Genomic DNA, 21320 nt, shown 5'->3' with positions numbered 1-21320 from the left:
GTTGAACAGAGCAATAGCACTGATCATAGGGCAAGCATTGCATTCGGATGCACAAAGCACTCTTGTGAATTTGTATGGCAAGTGTGGAAGCATTGTTGAAGCAGAGAATGTCTTTATTGGGTTATCAAGGCGAAACTTAGTGTCATGGAACTCAATGCTTACAGCATATGTGGAGCAAGAGCAAGTGGAAAAGATTGTATTGTTGTACAAACAAATGCAAGATGAAGGTATCCTTCCAGTTCAACAGTCATCTGTGATTGCCATTCAAGGTGCTGACCAGTACCCATCATACTAGGTTCTCTCACTTTGAGAGCTGGGCATGCACAACAGCAGCAGAGACATGTGAATGACAGCACCATCTACTCCCTTCCATCATCAAAGTTTCCATATTTCTATCCACCCATCATGATGAACAATCCCAGATTCATCAAGTGTGTGATTGTGGGAGATGGGGCAGTAGGCAAGACCTGCCTTCTTGTTTCATATACTAGCAATATCTTCCCTATAGATTATATTCCTACTGTGTTTGACAATTTCAGTGCCAATGTTATTGTCGATGGATTTACCGTCAACCTTGGACTCTGGGATACAGCAGGCCAAGAAGATTATAACAAGTTGCGTCCTCTGAGCTATAGAGGAGCAGATGTATTTCTTCTAGCTTTTTCTCTGACTAGCAAGGCAAGCTATGATAACATTATAAAAAAAATAATGGATTCCTGAATTGACATATTATGCACCTGGAGTTCCTATTATTCTTGTTGGAACCAAACTGTCAAGATTGTGGGAGAGAAGGAAGGAGTCTCGCTTGAAGCTTTCTTGCTTGCACAATGGGGGAAGACACACAAGGGTGGAGGCTGAAAACAGTTTTCCTCTTCTTAGTTGTGTAAGCCAAAAGAACTCAAGTACAAAGAAATAGAAGAACCCTATATATGGGTCTCAAACCAAACTCAACTAACTAAGGTGGCATACTAACTGAGCCACGAACTAGAGTAGATAAGGATAGCTATCATGTAGCTATTATTCATGGGCGGTGTACCAACCGCGTCTGCAACTGACAAGTCGGTGACATAAATACACAACGGTCACCCTGGCGTATCACGAGTGGAGCTCGATATCTCAACACTCCCCCTCGAGCTCAATCCCAATTCCTGCACACCAAGCAGGTCTCTGAACTTGCGCAGCTTCTCTGTGCCCAATGCCTTTGTGAATATGTCAGCTACCTGATCCTCTGTGCTGACATAAACTAGATCAATAAGACCTAGTAAAACCCTCTCTCGCACATAGTGATAATGCACCTCAATGTGCTTTGTTCTAGCATGATAGACTGGGTTATTTGCCAAGTGTATACTACTCATGTTGTCACAATAAATGACAACTGGCCCATCTGTAGACTGATGCATATCATAAAGTAGCTTATGCAACCAAGCTACCTCACATGCAGCCATTGCTGCACCCCTGTACTCAGCCTCTGTGCTCGACAAGGCAACTGTAGGCTGTTTCTTGCTGCTCCAAGTGACTGCAGCACTCCCAAAAGAGAATACATATCCACTGGTAGATCGTCTATCAGAAATACTACCAGCCCAATCAGCATCAGTGTATCCATGCAACTGTATCTGAGCCCCAGTCTCATAAAATAGTCCACACTGCAATGTGGACTTCACATACCTAAGTATGCGTCTAGCCGCATCCAAATGTGGTTTCCTTGGAGCCTGCATAAACTGACTTACCAATCCAACAGCATAGCTCAAATCTGGCCTGGTAATAGTCATATAAATCAAACTTCCTACTATGCGTCTGTACATAGTAGGGTCTTCTAGAGGCTCACCTGCATCTGTGCTCAGCTTCACATTTTGCTCCAAAGGAACTGAAATAGGCTTACAGCCTGTCATCCCATATTTGGACAGCATGTCCAATCCATACTGCCTCTGCAAGAGCTGTATCCCACTTGGTGATCTAATCACCTCAATGCCCAAGAAATAACGCAGCTCTCCCAAATCCTTCATCTCAAACTTCTGCTTCAATAGCATTTTCACATGAAGGATATCTTCATCACTGTCACCTGTCATAATCAAATCATCAACATAAATGACAAGCAGCATAATACCTTTCTCTGTTTTTCTCACATAAAGTGAGAAATCTGCCTTGGAAATCTGAAAGCCAATAGTGACAAGATACTGTCCTATCTTGTCAGACCATGCTCTAGGTGCTTGCTTCAAGCCATACAAGGCTTTCTTCAACCTGCAAACAAACTCAGGATGAACAGCATGCACATAACCTGGTGGCTGCTCCATATAGACCTCTTCTTGCAAATCACCATGCAAGAAGGCATTCTTTACATCCATCTGATGTAAAGACCATCCCTTTGATGCAGCCATAGCAATGACTGCTCTTACGGTTGCCATCCTTGCAACCGGACTAAATGTTTCTTCATAGTCAATGCCATATGTTTGTGCATACCCCTTGACTACTAATCTTGCCTTGTATCTGTTCACAGAACCATCAGCATTGTGCTTCACCTTATAAACCCACTTACAGCCAATTGCATTCTTACCTTTAGGCAAAGGTACTAACTCCCATGTAGCATTTGCTTCCAAGGCATCCATTTCTTCATCCATGGCTTTCTCCCATTTTTCTTTTCCCATGGCTTGCTCAAAAGAAGTGGGTTCTGGTTCCTGTATCACCTTGACCATATATGCATAGTGAATGGCTGTAAATCCATCATATTTCAGCCTATCCACAGGATACCTAGCTCTCGTAGACCTGCGCAAAGTAGGTTCACTCCCAGGTGCTCTCAAAACATCCCTGGTCTTCCTTACTCCAGGTGTAACAATAGAAGGAATACCCAACTCATCATCAATGCTCTGTTCTGAGCCACTGGATTCACCATCCACATAAGAGTGACCTGCATTCACATCAAACATGGGCTGATCAACCTTCTCTTTTCCTTTTCGTGATACCTGCATACCACTATCTGCATTGCTTTGAGAAGATTCTCCTGATCTCAATCTGCCTGTCCATGGCGAAGAATGTGAACCACTGCTAGAGGACGCTCCAGGTCCACTAATATTTTGTGACTGCTGCTGTGAATTTTGTGTAGCATTACCATTTTGTGCATCTTCATCATCAATCACATTTACTGGTTTATACCAGCTACTCATCTCATCAAAAACAACATCTCTGCTCACTGTAAACTTACGAGTAGAAGGGTTATAGCATCTATACCCTTTTTGCTGCAGAGAGTAACCAATAAAGATGCACTTCTCAGCTTTTGGATCCAACTTGGATCTCAGCTCATCTGGCACATGTACATAGGCAATGCAACCAAAAATTTTCAAATGAGAAATATCTGGTTTCCTACCAGTATACCTCTCCTCTGGAGTCATTCCATGTATTGCTGCAGTGGGAGTCCTGTTCATTATGTAGACTGCTGTAGCAACTGCTTCAGCCCAATAAAAATCTGGCAAGTCTTTTTCATTGAGCATGGCACGAGATACCTCTCCAATATGCCTGTTTTTCCTTTCTGCAATTCCATTCTGTTGTGGGGTATAACTGCATGAATATTGCTGCTTTATGCCATGCTCCTGCAGGAACCTTGCAAACTCATTTGAGAGGTACTCTCCCCCTCCATCTGACCTTAGGCATTTTATTTGCAGACCTGTTTCTTTTTCAGCCATAGCTTTAAGAGTTTTGAAATGCCCAAAAACTTCACTTTTCTTTTTCATAAAATACACCCAAACTTTTCTGCTATAGTCATCAATAAAACTGACAAAATAATGACAGCCTCCAAGAGATGCAGCTTTAGTTGTCCACACATCAGAGTGAATTAATTCCAATGGCTTCTCACTCTCTTGAACATGTCTAGGAAATGGTTTCCTTGCCTGTTTTCCAAACTGACAGGCTTCACATACCTTATGCATTTCTGCAACCTTGAATTTCGGCAATCCTGCAACAATATTTTGGGCCTGCATTGATTTAAGTCGCTGTACATTAACATGACCAATGCGTTTATGCCAGATATCAATATCTGCAACTACACCGGTCCCATGTGCAAACATTGCTGCACTCAATTCAGACATGTCTGCATCCAATGTAAACATTCTGCCCTTCTTCTTTCCTTTTGCTATCAAGCGACCTTTATTTTTCATATCCTCAACAAAGCATCCATGAGGATTAAATCTGACCTGCAAGCCCTGTTCAACCATTTGACCAACTGAAACCAGATTCTTGGTGATATTCGGGACATGAAATACATCGGACAGGTATTTCTTTTTCCCATCCTGCATAGACAAAGGAATTTTTCCAATCTGCACAATCGGATGTGCAGTATCATCACCAGTCTCCACAAATCCTGGTTTTTCCATTTTCCTTGCATCCTCCATCCATTCTGCATGACCTGTCATGTGGTTTGATGCACCTGAGTCAACGTACCATACACCATTGCTTTCTTCTGCACTTGTCACAGAATTGTTCATGTGCTGCACCATGAACAAATGCTCATTTCTGTCATCACCCTGTCTGCTAGAAGATGCATAATTCCCTTGTTGCAGTTTTCCATTCATGATGTCATTCTGCTTTTTATAGCAGTCTTTAGCCATATGACCCATTTTACCACAATAGTAGCATTCAACATTACTGTTTGCATTTTGGCCTCTTTGCCATCCACCACGACCTCTTTGGCTCCCCCTGCCTCTAGAGTTACCACGTCCTCCTCCATAGGACTGGTTTTCTTGTGTTTGCTGCATATTCTGATTTCTACCACGGCCTCCAAATCGGCCTCCTCTACCTCTGCCTCTACCTCTTCCAGCATTTGAGTAGAAGACAGCTTCTTTTGAAGTTCCTCCTGAAGAAGATGCACCACCATTTCTCTGTTCCTCAGAAATTAGAAGAGCAATCAACTCCTCAAAATCAGGAAATCTTTCACGAACTGAAATGGATGTCCGAAACTGTGCATAATCCTTTCCTAGACCATTCAAGGTCACGGAAACTAAATCATCATCTTCCACTGGCGACCCAATGGAAGCAAGTGCATCTGCAATCTTCTTCACCTTCATGTGGTAGTCGTTGATGCTCATACTTTCTCTTTGCACATTATGCAACTCTTGCTTGAGCTGCATTTTCCTGGCTTGCGTATTTGTGCTATACATTTTTGACAAAGTATCCCATGCCTCCTTTGGCGTACTTGCATCCTGAATATGCACAATCATAGAGTCTGAAATACTGATAGACAGCCAATACATAACTTTCCTGGCTCTCTCATGCCATGTTTTAAATGCCTGCATTTGTTGTTGATTGGGAACATCAGGAAGAACTGGTTCTTCTTCATTTCCTGCAACAAATTCCCAATATCCTTTTCCCATAAGGAAATTCGTCATTCTAAACTTCCATGCCTGGAAGTTGTTCTTGTCAAGCTTTTCAGTGACAATCTGTGAAAGAGAATCAGATGCCATTACAGAATACTGCAAGAAATTCTGTTACTGCAAAAAACACAGCTTCACCCTCACAAGGGCAAATCTGCAAAACTGGCGAAAGTGGTATTTGACCACACAGTCACTTCCTAGTGACGATTTTGCATAAACAGGAACCAAGGATGATTCTGAAACTCCCAATGTCTCTGCGCACAAGCATACGATGCAATTTCTACAGTAACTTTTCACCGACCTGTAGAACAGTGGTCGCACAGCATAAAACTGAGCCTTTTCCTGAGTGCGTGCAGAAAACTTCCGTCTGCAAAACAGGCCCCGAAATGGCCTCAAATCAAAAAAACAAGGTCGCCAAGGGCTAAAGCCCTCCCCCGTAGCATATACCGCCCTGTTGCTTCACCGCGAAGGGCGTCTCAACCTGAGACAATGCACTCCTGTACTTTCCGGCTGTGCTACCTGCAGAGATCTGCTCCCAAAACAGAAAATGAAAGCAACACTGCTCCTCTTACCAGAACACCGCGAGCTTGGCTTGCTTTCTTGAGCTCCTTACCACGAACAAGGCTCTGATACCATGTCAAGATTGTGGGAGAGAAGGAAGGAGTCTCGCTTGAAGCTTTCTTGCTTGCACAATGGGGGAAGACACACAAGGGTGGAGGCTGAAAACAGTTTTCCTCTTCTTAGTTGTGTAAGCCAAAAGAACTCAAGTACAAAGAAATAGAAGAACCCTATATATGGGTCTCAAACCAAACTCAACTAACTAAGGTGGCATACTAACTGAGCCACGAACTAGAGTAGATAAGGATAGCTATCATGTAGCTATTATTCATGGGCGGTGTACCAACCGCGTCTGCAACTGACAAGTCGGTGACATAAATACACAACGGTCACCCTGGCGTATCACGAGTGGAGCTCGATATCTCAACACAAACTTGATCTAAGAGATGACAAACAATTCTTTATGGACCATCCTGGTGCTGTCCCTATTAGCACTGCTCTTGGAGAGGAACTCCAGAAGCAGATAGGAGCTGCTGCCTATATTGAATGCAGCTCAAAAACACAACAAAATATGAAGGTTGTTTTTGATGCTGCAATTAGGGTTGTGCTACAACCTCCAAGGCAAAGGAAGAAGAAAAAAAACCGCATCAGAAAAATTGTGTGGTTATGTAATAGGTATGCTCATACGGGCATTTGGAAACATCAGAGTTTCCCTAAATATATGTCATGGCAGTCAAGTCATACTGCATTTTGGTATAATGCTTCTCCTAGGCTGAAATAGTCTTCTACTGTATGATGCTGACACTCGATTGGTGACCTTAAGTTATATGTACACCGTTCGCATAGTTCACTATGGAAGTTGTCTGAAGAGTTGTGAGCAGTACTACTTTTCAGATAACCAATGGCTTTGAACTTCTAAATTGAAGATTAGGCTAATGTAAAAGAAAAGTGAGTGCAAGCTGTTGGATGTATGTATTGATTTTATAAGTGTACTCATTACTTGTAGATAGCGAATTGTGTGTGGTTGTAGCTGCAGCTGTGGACCTTGACCAGATTCAAAATGGGGAGTACATCATCTTTGCAGGGTATGACAGCAATCTGCAAACCATAAAAACTGAAAGGGATGCTGTAGATGATAAAATGTGGAAAGTACATTAGATAGCCGAAAATGAGTTGGATCTTGACATTGATAAAGTACTTAAGCTTGAGAAGACCACCCACTAGGTCCATGTTTTCAGAATTACAAAAAAAGGTGACCTGCTTTGTATCGGGCTGGGAAAAAAAAAGCAGGAACCTGCCGAACGAGAGCTGAGGGGGGAGAAAAATAAAAAAGGGGAAGACGCAAGCAATGGGCAAAAGAGATTTCAGAGGAAAAAGAAAAAAAGAAAAGTAGACTCATACATGTCTACCTCTTTATGCGAGATGCTAATAGGAATCACATGGTTGATCTATCCCATCCTAAGGCAGAATTACGAATCCTTGAAGTGACAAAATAGGGGAGGAGAGTGTGTTAGGCGGAAGTTTAAAGGATGCATATTAATGCCCAATATTGGTTATGGAATGAACAAGAAGACTCGACATGTCCTTCCCAATGGATTTAAGAAGTTCTTGGTGCACAACTCTCCTGAGCTAGATCTTCTGATGATGCATAACAGGAAGTTATGTGCTGAGATTGCCCATAATGTCTCAACTTTCAAATGGAAGACAATCGTAGTGACAAAAGAAGACTCAGACCGATAACGAGAAGCGCAAAGGGGGATCTTACTACAAGAGCTTGGTGGATGCAAACCTTGTGTTTAACAGATTATCAAAGCCCGGCACCTTTGCATGGACTGTAATCATATCTGCACATTCCAAGTTTCGCCAAGACAAGCAGGCTATTAACTGTTTCATTTGATGAGACAATCTGGTGAGAAGGCAGATGGACATGTGATTGTTGCATCCCTTAAAGCCTGTGGTGGCAGTAGGTCTCTGCAACAGGGTGGATGGTGCACTTCAGAAAGTGCTACTTATGAGCTTCTTGATGCTAAATCACAATTGTGGTAGTGGTGAACAAAGGAGCGTGCCTGCTTGTAGAGGCAGCAGGAATAGATTATTCATCATTCTTAGTATCGGATGCAGCAGATGTCTTTGATAAATCTGATCCGTATGCAGTGATTATTTGTCACAACCAAATGCAAAAGAGTCGCACTATGGAAAATGAAAGGGAGCGACCCAGTATGGAACCGGACTTCTGTGTTCAATATTGATAGTGAGGTCACTGAAATTTATGTCAAACTGTTTGACAGAGACACTTTTACAGCAGATGATCCTCTAGGGGCTGTTGTGTAAGTGGAGCCCATTCCTTTTCACTAGATTCTATTGATGCGAATAGCTAAATCTATTTTCACTCCTAATTGAATCATGCATGCTGGTAATGGTGATTCTGTTAAAAATTCATGAGAATTTTACTCAGATGCTAGAGCATGATCCCATTGAACAACGTGTTTGTGGAAGGTTTTGTATCGCCAATCTCTTACAAAGTACTCGGGAAACAAGGACAACTGTAGGGAGAGGTCCAAGCAGGCTTTAAATTTGATGCCAAAGGTTGGGCTTCGAGACAAATTCAGTGCCTTTGTCTGTAAAGATTGGTCTCACAGTTGAAGATGTGCTTTCTCTTCTTGCTATCAATGCTGCTCAACAATAGCAGATCGAAGCCCTAGCAATGTGGATAGGTGAAAACCTGTTCAATTTTATGCAGTCTTTTTGTTCCTTTGAGAGAGACATGCTGCTTATTGTTCCAATGGATATGATGAATCAGTGGTTTAAAAAAGTTCCAAGAGAAGCTTCATAGGGATTCAGACTACATGAAAAATTTGTTGACATGAGTTTTTTTTAAGACATTTATTGGAGATAGTCCCAATCAGATGTAGCTGATTGTATGTCTCATATCATCTGAAATTGAGCTTTCAAATTGAATCTGATCTCGATAGATTGATCTTCTACCTTGAAATTTGTCAAGGTTTTTTGTAGACGCGACTTTGCTTTTGAAAAACCCTTTGACATCTTTGGTGAACCCGACGTGAAAGCGTCGTATTTAAATTTCAGGATGGGAGATACTTCAGCATCAATTTCAGCCTCTTCTACAATTCCTGCTTTGTCCTCTACTTCAGCTCCATGATTGACTACTGCTTCAAGTACTTCTACGGATGATTTAAAGTAGATTTTGCAAAATATGTCTATGTATATGTAGCTTCAAAATCAGCAGACACAATTGTATATGCAGCAGCAGCAGCAGTTGCATCAACAACAGTTGTCTTAGCAAAGGAAACTATATTCGGAGCAAGAGAATGCAATCATCACGACTAAGGCGATTGAAGTAGTTGAGAATGAAAAGAAGCTATTCAATGGCCGTAATGTATCAGATTATTTGAAGACGTATGAGATCAAGATGGGATTTTTTGGAGTACCAACAGGACTTATGAGTAAATATTTTCTTCGCCTTGTCACACCTGCCTTGAGGGCAAAAGTGACTAATCTTTTCCTTCAAAATTCGCATTGGCAGGATTTTAAGAAGGCTCTGAAAGAGGAGTATTTTCTTGAGGACTTTGGGATGGCTACACGATGATCATTCCAAGAGTGGGTCTACATGCTAAACAAAGGTCTAGCTGCTTCAGAATTGATATGAGAATTTGAAGAGAGGTATAGTTAGCTTGATGCCATTGAACAAAGAGCATTAGATGTTGAGAAAGTTGAGCTTTTCTTGCAAGCTACAGATGCTGCTCTTGAGGAAGAATTAGGAGAGCTTCTTGAGGATCACATGAAGCCTATGGGTCTTAAAACAGACTGGCAAGATGCCCAGGATGCGGTCTCGACTTTGACCAAGAGGCGGATATGGAAGACCCGCTTACAGAATGGATCCATGACACCGACGCCGTCTTCTGCTCCTATGTCTGCTTCTACCCCTGTTATTTCTTCTCTTCCTCATCCAGTTACTTGGCCTATGCCAATGCCTACTATTTCTACTCCTCTTATTCCTCCTGTTCCAAGACCGATGCCGGCTCCTTTTGCTCCAAAACCATCCGCTCCGTCGGTTCCTTCCTCTCTTGATGACATAATCAAAGGCATAACGGATTTGACACTAGAGTCAGTTAAAGTAGAATTGGTGGGGAAATTGAAAGAGCCGTTTTCTTCCACTACGCCTACTATTTCTTCTAGTGCTCCTACTACACCTAGGAGTGCTCCTAGTGCACCTAGGAGAGATCGAAGATGTATTTGGTGTGATAGTATGAACCATCAGCATTGCAGCGATTGTGAATATTTTCAGGATGCAAGGAGGAAGAATTTGGTATTTTGGGGACAAGATAGCAAGATCTGGTCGACTGAAACAAGAGCTCCGCTTGCTACCAATTTTGGAAAAGGCCGAATGAAGAAATTAGTGGATGACATGGCTGCGCGTACTTCTTATGTGGTAGCTAGAGGAGATGCTTTTGCATATGGAGTTCAGATTGAGAAAGGATGAGAGAATCAGTCAGCATTATGGACCTATGCTATGGAGACGGCAAACAAGGGGAAAATTTTTCAGACTATTTTGACTAATGCAGGTTCTAGCATTCGATTTGAGATAGGTTGGGATTCGCCTGTTGACATGTACACTATTTATGTCTACTTAGCTAAGTCCCAGGGAGCAGATGTACTTGTTGAGGAGAAGCGTAAGAGGGATGAAGAGAATCCAAATGCAGCTAAAAAGACTAGAGGGGGTGAGTTTGTTACTCCACCTACTGCAGGACCGTCTTTGAGACCAGGGCCAAAACGACAGATGGAAGATGCTCAAAAGAAAGAAAAGAGGCAAGAGCCTAGAGAGAGAAAGCAACCAGGGTTTAGATTGATGTCTGATATTGAGACATCTATGGACATGAAGATAATCTTTAATGATAAGATACTTGGCAGTGAGGTGACTTTTACTATTTCTGAGGTTTTGGGCATCTTGAAAAGAGAGTTTCAAGATCAGTTCCAAGAAGTCCTAAAGAGGAAAAGACATGCATTGCCTACTACTGATACACAGGGAGTTTTGATTGGGGAGTTGGATGAGGATGAGGAAGAGGTTATGGTTGAGAATGCCTCTGTTTTTCTGCAGACAGAGAAGAGGGTTCAGCCTATTCATTATGTTGGAACTAATGAGCCTATCTTGATACCGTGTAGTCATTTTTCGCGGAGTCATTGGGCTAGGGCAACTACAGAAACAATGGTAAAAATTGGAGAGAAACAGGTTCCTTATGTTGCTTTGGTGGATCATGGTTTAGAGATTAATCTCATAGTTCGTGGAGTTTATGAAAGTAATATATGGCCTATGGATGCAGAGCGTGGGTGGCGTATGAGAGCTGCCAACAACACTGCAGGTGATTTGTATGCTGCTTGTCCCAATGTCAGGATTTCTATTATAGATGTGGAGGAGGATTTCCATTTCTTTGTGTAGGATTCATGCTCTTATCCCATAATTCTTGGATAGCCATTCATCACTGAGATGCGCATGGAGACGAAAGTAATGGATGATGTATCTGCTTATGCACGGATTCGCAGTAAAGATGGTATGAGAGCAGTTTAGTTTATGACTGTGTGTGTTAACCATGCAAGAAATAGGGATACTCTTCGAGATGCACCATTGCCTACTGTGAGGGATTCGGGTTTTCACTAGGTACCACTGTTTCGTGAGACGACAGTGGTACAGAGCAGAGGAGATTGGAGTTCTTGCCTCCTATCAGCAGTGTTTTCTCCTCCAGTTTTGTAGGAATTTCAGCAAACAGTTCGATGAGTTATCAGAAGATTTCTAAGTTGCCTAGAGCTGCCAGGCAGTATATATGTAGGAAGGAGAAAGATTTGAAGAATGCAAGTATTTTAGAGGATGATGAGCATATAGATGGGATGTATTATAGTATGGTTTGTGCAGATACAATGATAGAGATGGAAAATATGCCGAAAACTGATATGCAGAGTTGTCACAGTAATGTATCAGTGCAGTCCTTGGACATGTTTCATGAAATTTCAGATTTTGTGTCATAGATAGAGTCAGAGGCTGAGGTGACTCAGCAAAAAGTGTTGAGTACTGAAGAAATTCAACAAACAGAGTTTTTGGGCTGATTTGAGTAATGTAGTCCAGAGTTAAGGGCTGTTCCTATGCAGTCCATAGAGCAGAGGGCTGAGGATATTCAGCCCACTAGAGTGCATAATTTCTGATTTACAGCAAGATTTGAGTAATGCAGAGGATCATAAGGAATCACAAGGTTGATCTATCCCATCCTAAGGTAGAATTACGAATCCTTGAAGTGACGAAACGGGGGAGGAGAATGTGTCAGGCGGAAGTTTAAAGGATGCATATTAATGCCCAATATTGGTTATGGAATGAACAAGAAGACTCGACATGTCCTTCCCAATGGATTTAAGAAGTTCTTGGTGTACAACTCTGCTGAGCTAGATCTTCTGATGATGCATAATAGGAAGTTCTGTGCTGAGATTGCCCATAATGTCTCAACTTTCAAACGGAAGACAATCGTAGTGACAAAAGAAGACTCAGACCGATAACAAGAAGCGCAAAGGGAGAGCTTACTGCAGGAGCTTGGTGGATACAAACCTTATGTTCAGCAGATTATCAAAGCCCGGCACCTTTGCATGGACTGCAATCATATCTGCACATTCCAAGTTTGGCCAAGACAAGTCGGCTATTAAACTGTCTCATTTGATGAGACAATCTGGTGAGAAGGCAGATGGACATGTGATTGTCGCATCCCTTAAAGCCTGTAATGGCAGTAGGTCTCTGCAAAATAGGGTGGATGGTGCACTTCAGAAAGTGCTACTTATGAGCTTCTTGATGCTAAATCACAATTGTGGTAGTGGTGAACAAAGGAGTGGGCCTGTTCATAGCAACAGGAATAGATTATTCATCATTCTCTGTATCGGATGCAACAGACGTCTTTGATAAATCTGATTCGTATGCAGTGATTGTTTGTCACAACCAAACACAAAAGAGTCACACTATGGAAAATACAGGGAGCGATCTAGTATGGAACCAGACTTTGTGTTCAATATTGATAGTGAGGTCACTGAAATTTATGTCAAACTGTTTGACAGAGACACTTTTACAGCAGATGATCCTCTAGGGACTGTTGTGTAAGTGGAGCCCATTCCTTTTCACCAGATTCTGTTGATGTGAATAGCTACATCTATTTTCACTCCTGATTGAATCATGCATGCTGGTAATGGTGATTTTGTTAAAAAGTCATGAGAATTTTGGTCAGATGCTGGAGCATGATCCCATTGAGCAACGTGTTTGTGGAAGGTTTTGTATCGCCAATCTCTTACAAAGTACTCGGGAAATAGGGACAACTGCAGGGAGAGGTCCAAGCAGGCTTTAAATTTGATGCCAAAGGTTGGGCTTCGAGACAAATTCAGTGCCTTTGTTTGCAAAGATTGGTCTCACAGTTGAAGATGTGCTTTCTCTTCGTGCTATCAATGCTACTCAACAACAGCAGATCGAAGCCCTAGTAATGCGGATAGGTGAAAACCTGTTCAATTTTATGCAGTCTTTTTGTTCCTTTGAGAGAGACAGGCTGCTTATTGTTCCAATGGATATGATGAATCAGTGGTTTAAAAAAGTTCCAAGAGAAGCTTCATAGAGATTCAGAATACATGAAAAATTTGTTGACATGAGTTTTTGTCAAGCCGTTTATTGGAGATGCTCCCAATCAGATGTAGCTGATTGTATGTCTCATATCATCTGAAATTGAGCTTTCAAATTGAATCTGATCTTGATAGATTGATCTTCTATCTTGAAATTTGTCAAGGTCTTTTGTAGAAGTGACTTTGCTTTCGAAAAACCCTTCGACACTGTGACTAGTCAGAGATATCTGCAACAAGTCGGGACTAATTTTGGAGGTTTCTTGAAGAAGATCTTGAGGAAGATGGAGGTTCTTGGCCGAAATAGCAGGACGTGGTCAAATGGAGGTCCATTTTGAAGGTTTTTGATCCTAACTGGAGTCTAAGTGGGGTTAGAGAGGCTAAACTGAGATTACTTTTTGGGAACTAGTTTCTCTCTCTTCTTCCTCTCAAGCTTTTCTCCAAGAATCCATGGATTCAACTGTTGCAATCTTCTTCCAATGGCCATTTGCACTGAGGAGACATCAAAGCTTGATTCCTAGTGCCATGAGCTTCAACTAGAGTAGCCTATGACTTAGCCTTGGTAAACTTGAGCTTCCAAGATAGGAGGATCAGCTAGTGCAATTTGCGTTGAATTTTCAACCCTTCTTGTTCACAATTTTAGCCATGCCAGGCTGAAGCCAATGTATATCAAGCTTAAGCAATCTTTACTGGAGGTCTCTACAAGCATACATGGTTTCTTTACACTTCTTGATCATCCTTGATCATTCTTGAGATTTCAAAACCCTGTGTATGGCAGGTTTAGGACAATAGTGAGTTTTTTCTGAAATTTCTTCAAAAGATCAAAGGGATTTTATTCTAACAAGTATCCAGGGGCTTCTTCAACACTCAAGAGACTGACGTTGATCCATTCTTGGACTTGGAGCTTCAAAGAATGGTTATGGAGTCAAAACAGAGCATCAAGCTTTAAGAATCCAAATTTTGGATTATTTCTTTCAATTTCATGGGGCTTTTACTCTAAACCAATCCAAGGATCTTCATTCTACTTCAACCACTTAAGATATTGAAGAATCCAAGCAATGTATTCACGATTGAAGCTCAATCTTATCTTGGATTGCAACTATGACACGGATTGAAGAAATTTACTGAAAATCTTTATCAAAGAGGCTTCAAATTTCAGGGATTATCATCTATGCTATTCAACGGAGTTGAAGTTTTGATCCATATTTCATCCTTGGATCAAATTTGAAGCTAATGAGTTGGTTATGGAGCTATTCTTCTCATGATCAACTGTTTTATTTAAGAGGCAGATCTATCAATCTTTGTGACTGAGGATTGACTCAAACAAGTATTCTTCTTCAATCATTGAAAGAGATATTCCTACTACTCTTCTTAAATCTCTCCAAGCTTCATTCAATTGTTGTTGCATTTCCTATTGCTGAAGGAGTAGTTAATCAGAGTACTATTGCATTGTTGATTAATTATTGATTCATTATATTGAGCTTCAATTTCATCATTGAATGATTGAACCATTATGCTCAATTAACCAAGCACAAATTGATTGAAAATCAGACCAATTTTAATGAGCCCATTGACATTGATTGATTCATTACTCCTTGCTTTGTGCTTCCTCAGCCCATATTATAAGCTCATGCAATTTCTTTTCATTGATGCTAAAGAATTTCTTAACCTCTAACTTTGGGGTCTTTTGTGATTCAATCCCTTGAGAATATCCAATAAATTGTAAAAGGTGAGCATAGTAAATCAGTGAGTCACTGATTACTATTGGTAAGCCTTTCTCATCCTCAGTTTTCATATATTTTACATTTCAATTCTTGCATACCATGAAATGGAAAAATCCCGATTTAGCCATGCATTGCATGCCTTGATTGTTAGAACACTAGCTTTGCCATGTATATTCTGATAGAGGAAAAAGGTCAAAGCCGGACAAGATAGCAAGACAAAAGAGAGGCGACCCTCCCTTGCTATTTAAGACTTTGTAGGGGTGCACAACCTAGCTCGGAATAAAATTTGCACATCTTTCAGAGTTTCAAAGCCCATTTAGATGCATGTCCTACCGTTTTATCCCTCATCACATGTGGTGGACCACGGAAGACCACTTGAGAAAGAGTGGATTAAGATTTGAAGACTAGGGGTACCGAACAGGGCAGTTTGTGACATCCTTGGGCAGATTTACATGATTTTCCACACAGGTACCTATCAGTTGTTGTAGGTATTTACTAGATACTCACAGGTGTCTTACAATCGATCACAGGTCTATTAATTGCTTTGAATGTCTACAAGTACTACATGATTCATTTCAGGGTTAAACAGGGTTCTTAAAGGGTGTTAATAGATTGTTGGAATTCTTTGGACAAGTACACAATTCCTATTACATAAAATTATGTCATGATTTGATTTGGGATCTTGATAGCTTGATTCAAATAGGGGATTTTAAGCTTTCATTTGAATAAAAAATTTTAGTAATCAGACATCAGGAGAAAAAGTTATGGCCAATTTACTGACAGGGGGTCTAGTGGATTGCACCTAAACAGGCTGTCTTCGATGCACTGTTTAAGTTCATTCTACCCATATACCCTATTGCAAGTTGAGATATTACCAAATCTGAAATATCCCTGATATATAAGCTTCATTTGGGTCAATAAGTCATTGGCATTGGTGCAATACTAAGTAGGTTATTGACAGTTTTCTCCTCCATAGTCATTTTGACAGCACCTATCCTTAATGGCCAAACACAAGAGAAAAGATCAAGTCATGGAGACCATTCAAGAAAATATTTAATAATATATCAACAATAAAAATAATAATAATGAATCCTTCAATCATGATCGACAAGATGATGATGTAAGCATTGGTAATGCCCATAGTGCATAGTTGGATAATGATGGAAATCCTTTGTCTCACGATCTTTTTGAAAAGCACATGCTTTCAAGAGAGATGCGTATGTTGAACATTGGGATGCATGATCAATATGAGAAACTTTCCAAATCCTTGGGGAAGTTTGAGAATACATCAAACAAAGTGGATGAAGGATTTCAGTAGCTAGTCAAGTTCATGAAGAGTGGATTCGAGGATGTAGTAGCAGTTATCAAGGATTTGAAGACTCAACCCACATCTTCTACACCAAATGAGCCCACTATTCATATTGAAAACACTTGAGTTCAGCCATCCAATATGAAAGGAAAGGGAATTGATCAGTCTATTATGTCAATCTTTGAAGGAGAGCCATCTACAATGAGGAGTACTCATTACCAGCCACCAATATCATCAAAGCACCATGCTCGTCCTCCATTCAATCTAAGACGTGAAGCTACTTATGAAGAAGAGGGGGATATAAGAAGAGAGGAGAATGAGAAGTTCCATGGATGTGACCCCTTCTACAAATCGCTTCCCTCTCGATCTGCCATCAAGTAAAAAGAACTGGAGTTTCATGATAAGAGTGGAAGATTTGATGAAAGAAGGTTATTTCATGATATTACCAACAAAGATAAGTCATTTAATGGTTAACCCACTAATGGACAGAATCATTCTTTTGGATTGGGACAACCACATCATAGTGGTAATAAACCTTGACCAAATTCCTTTAGAAGAGATTCAATGAATAGAGATTTTTTGAGACAATTATCTTTGGGGCATCATTCCAACAATTTTCAGCCAACTTATAATGAAAGGGAGTACAAAGAGAAGATTACCATTTTCAACTTCAAGGGGGATAATGCATCTCCAATGGAGTGGGAAGAATGGGTAAACAAATTGGAGATGTACTTCACACTTTTTTCTTGCCATGATAAAGCCAATATCTATTTTGTAACACTCCATCTTGAAGGCTACGCGCATACATGATGGAGATATATAAAAAGAATTTGTCACAATTTTGCTTCTTGGGAGGATTTTAAGAAGGCAATGTTGGAAGTGTTTGTCTCTCCAATGGAAAAAAAAAGATTGCAAAGAAGATGGTATGGTGTTCAACAAAGGCGCATGTTCGTTCGTGATTACTCTAATATGTTTCTTAATCTTTCTATGTACATTGAAGGGATTGGTGATTTGGCCAAATTAAACAAATATATCTTTGGTTTAGATTCTATCCTCTCTTGGGAAGTAGGTACAATGCAGCCGAAGACAATTCATGAAGCCATTTTATATATTGAAAGGTATGGGCATAAATATAGAAGAGATTCAATGGGAGTTCAGCCAAAAAGTGCAGGGTATTCATTATCTAATCAGCCTTCAAATATTGGAGCACATTTCAGCTAGCAAAGGGATGTTTATAGGCAAGAAAGCAAGGGAACTAGTAACTACAACAGTAATTACAGCAAGTTGCCTACATATCCAATGGTCTATGGATCAAAACCAATTGGAGAAAATGGTTATAGACCAATGGCTGAAGCAAAATAGAGCTTTGCAAGGCTGAAAATGCACAAAAGGGATTTTAGAACAACACTTACAACAAATTTCTTTCAAATGAACAAATTAGAGACATGAGGGCAAAAGGGTTATGCTTTAAGTGTGTAGAAAAGCGGACACAAGACCATAGACTGAAATGCAAATCCAAAAACAACAAGATCGACTTTGTCATCATTGATGAGATGGATCAGGATGAAAGTGAAGAGGGGAATGTATTTCAAGTAGAAGAAAACCCTATGGTTGAAGAAATGCATGATGAAGAGGAAGGAAATAATTATGAATTTTATGATATTGTGGACAGTTTTCATTTTGATCCGAATGGTTCTTTATGTGCAATTTCTCATGATGCTTGGACCGATTGTAAACGAGAAAATACCCCTAGACTTGAAGGGCTGATCAATAGCAAAAAAGTTCATCTTTTGATTGATACGGGCAGCACCTATAGCTTCATTATTACCAAATCTTTGCATGGGTTAAGATTTCTTCCTCAACAAATGCAAGCGCCATTGAAGATTCAAGTTGTTAATGGAGCTTATGAATCAAGTAATGAAGTATGCCTACACACTCCTATTACCTTATCTCCTTCATGTGTTATGGAAGTGGACTTGATCACCTTGAAAATGGGTCCCATAGATATTGTCATTGGCTGTGATTGGTTGAAAACCATTGGAAAGTTTTCTTTGGATTTGCAAAACATGTTGATGGAATTCCAATGGAATGGACAGTCTATGATATTGAAGGGCATTGGTCAAAAGCAAATGGGACTCATTTCTAGGAAGAAGATGCGTAAAGAAATCAATGCACAGTCATGCATATTGCGAAAGTGGATGAAGAACAGTCACCAAATAAGCCACCATCTTCTTCAAAGCAAAAGGATCCAAGAATGGAAAAGCTATTGGAAGAATACAAAGATTTATTTCAGCAGCCAACCATCATCTTTGCCTCCAAAGAGAGGGGTAGACCACCCTATTGACTTGCTACCCAACACAAAATCCATCAACAAACCTCCCTATTTCCTGTCAAAGTTTGAAAGGGAAGAAGTGGAAAGACAAGTTAAAGAGTTGCTACAAATGGATTTAATTTAGCCAAGTCAATCTCCCTTTGTCTCTCTTGTGCTCTTGGTAAAGAAGAAGGATGGATCTTTTCGCATGTGCATTGATTATAGAGAGCTTAACAAGTCCATGGTGAAGAATAGATACCTGATTCCTTGCATTGATGACTTTTGGATGAGCTCAAAGATGCAAAGGAATTCACTAAGATTGATCTTCATTCCAATTATCATCAAATTCGAATGAAGGAAGGGGATGAATATAAAACAACCTTTAGAACTAAAAGAGGGTTATATCACTTCTTGGTTATGCCATTTGGGCTTTCAAATGCTCCTGCTACTTTTCAAGCACTCATGAATAAGATATTGCAACATTTTTTGTTTAAAACAATCCTTGTATTCTTTGGTGATATCCTCATTTATAGTAAATCAAAGGTTGATCATTTGATGCATGTTCGAGAGGTCTTTGACACATTAAGAAGACATACACTCTTTGCCAAAATGTCAAAATATCCTTTCATGGAAGATTAAGTGAAATACTTGGATCACATTGTGAGAGAGCAAGGCATTCGTGTGGATCCTAACAAGGTGAAATGTGTCAAAGAGTGGTCTACTCCTATGAATTCTACTTTCTTAAGGGGTTTTCTTGGATTATCTTCATTCTATAGAAGGTTTATAATTATGCTCATGTGGCAGCTCCTTTTAGTGATAGGCTGAAGAATGAAGAATTTTTTTGGGACTCCATAGTCGACAAGAGTTTCAATGAGCTGAAATCTCTATTAGTTTCAGCACCTATTATTGTATGCTCAGATTTCTCTAAGAAATTCATTATATGTGCAGATGCTAGTGGACGAGGAGTTGGGGCTATTTTGTATCAAGACCATGGAGTTATAGCCTATGAAAGTCGCAAGCTTGATAACAAGGAACATCAACTACATGTCTATAAACTAGAAATATTAGCAATTTTTCATGCTATCAAAAAGTGGCATCATTATATATATGGCAGTCACTTCAAGGTAAAAATTGATCATCATGTGCTAAAATACTTCATTTTCCAACCAACTTTATCCCCTAAACAAAGGAGGCGGTTAGCTACTCTTCACAGCTATGATTTTGAAATAACTTACATGGTTGGAAAAGATAATGTTGTGGCAGATGCTTTATCACGTATGTGGGCATGTTCTTTATCCTCAATTTCAATCATACATAAGGATTTAATTCATGACATCCAAGAAGAATATTTGCTTGATGAGCAAGCATCAAAGATAATGAAGGAATTTTACCAATAAAAAGGAGAAGATTATCTCAATTTTAATTGGCACAATGGTTTTTTATGGTATCATGGTAGAGTCTACTTGACACCTTAATCCTCTTTCAAAGACCATATTTTGCATGAGATGCATTCTTCACCTTTAGCTGGTCATCATGGGTTGTTCAAAACATTTGACAACATCCATAAGAGCTTCTATTGGAAGGGTATTTGGTGGGATGTAAAGGATTATGTAATGCAATGTCCTCCGTGTTAACAAAATAAAGAATAATCTCTTCTACCTGATGGCTTACTTTAGCCACTTCCTATTCCTCAAGGCAAGTGGATTGATATCTCTATGGATTTCATTATGTGATTTCCTACAACTAAGTATGGGTGGAATAGCATTTATGTAGTAGTTGATTGGTTGACTAAATCATCCCATTTCATCCCTACAAAGGCCCAATTTGTAGCAAAGCAAGTGGCTCAACAATTCATGGAATGTATTTTCAAGCTTCATGGTTTGCCAATGAAGATTGTGTTTGATCGCGACACTAAGTTTATGGGCAGCTTTTGGAAAAGTTTTTTCTCTTCAATAGGAATTGTTTTGACTCCTAGTACCGCATATCACCCGCAAACGGATCAGCAAACTAAAAGAGTTAACAAATGGCTAGAGGTTTATTTGAGGCACTTTTTCCATGAGACACAAAATGCATGGGACCAATGGCTCCATCTTGTAGAGTTTTGTTACAACAATACTTACCATATGAGCATTGGAATGTCTCCTTTTGAGGCTTTATATGGCTATAAAGTACAAGTACCCTCTCTGCATTATTTCATGAATATATAAATCCACAAGCCCGTGAGGAGTTGGAAAAGATGGAGGCCCTTATGAAGCAATGCAAGGACAACATTCATAAATCTCAAGAGACAATGAAGGTCTATGCAGATGAGAGAAGAAGACATGTGGAGTTTGAGGAAGATGAATGGGTATTTTTGAAGGTTCCCAAGTCACGTTATGCTTCTCTTAAAGGAGGACACAACAAACTTGCTC

At 40.1% G+C, this 21320-nt stretch overlaps 1 pseudogene; it reads left to right on the top strand.

The window, feature by feature from the left end:
• The first annotated feature begins 408 nt into the window (after window positions 1-408).
• On the top strand, window positions 409-6724 carry LOC148009209 (rac-like GTP-binding protein 5; annotated as a pseudogene).
• Window positions 6725-21320: the final 14596 nt, after the last annotated feature.

This window comes from Lygodium microphyllum, unplaced genomic scaffold (assembly GCF_053477565.2).
Source record: "Lygodium microphyllum isolate KBCC unplaced genomic scaffold, Lygodium_microphyllum_v1.1.10 scaffold_33, whole genome shotgun sequence".
NCBI classification, from domain to species: domain Eukaryota; kingdom Viridiplantae; phylum Streptophyta; class Polypodiopsida; order Schizaeales; family Lygodiaceae; genus Lygodium; species Lygodium microphyllum.
Note: the sequence above shows the minus strand (reverse complement) of the source record. Positions and strands in the feature narration are given on the sequence as shown.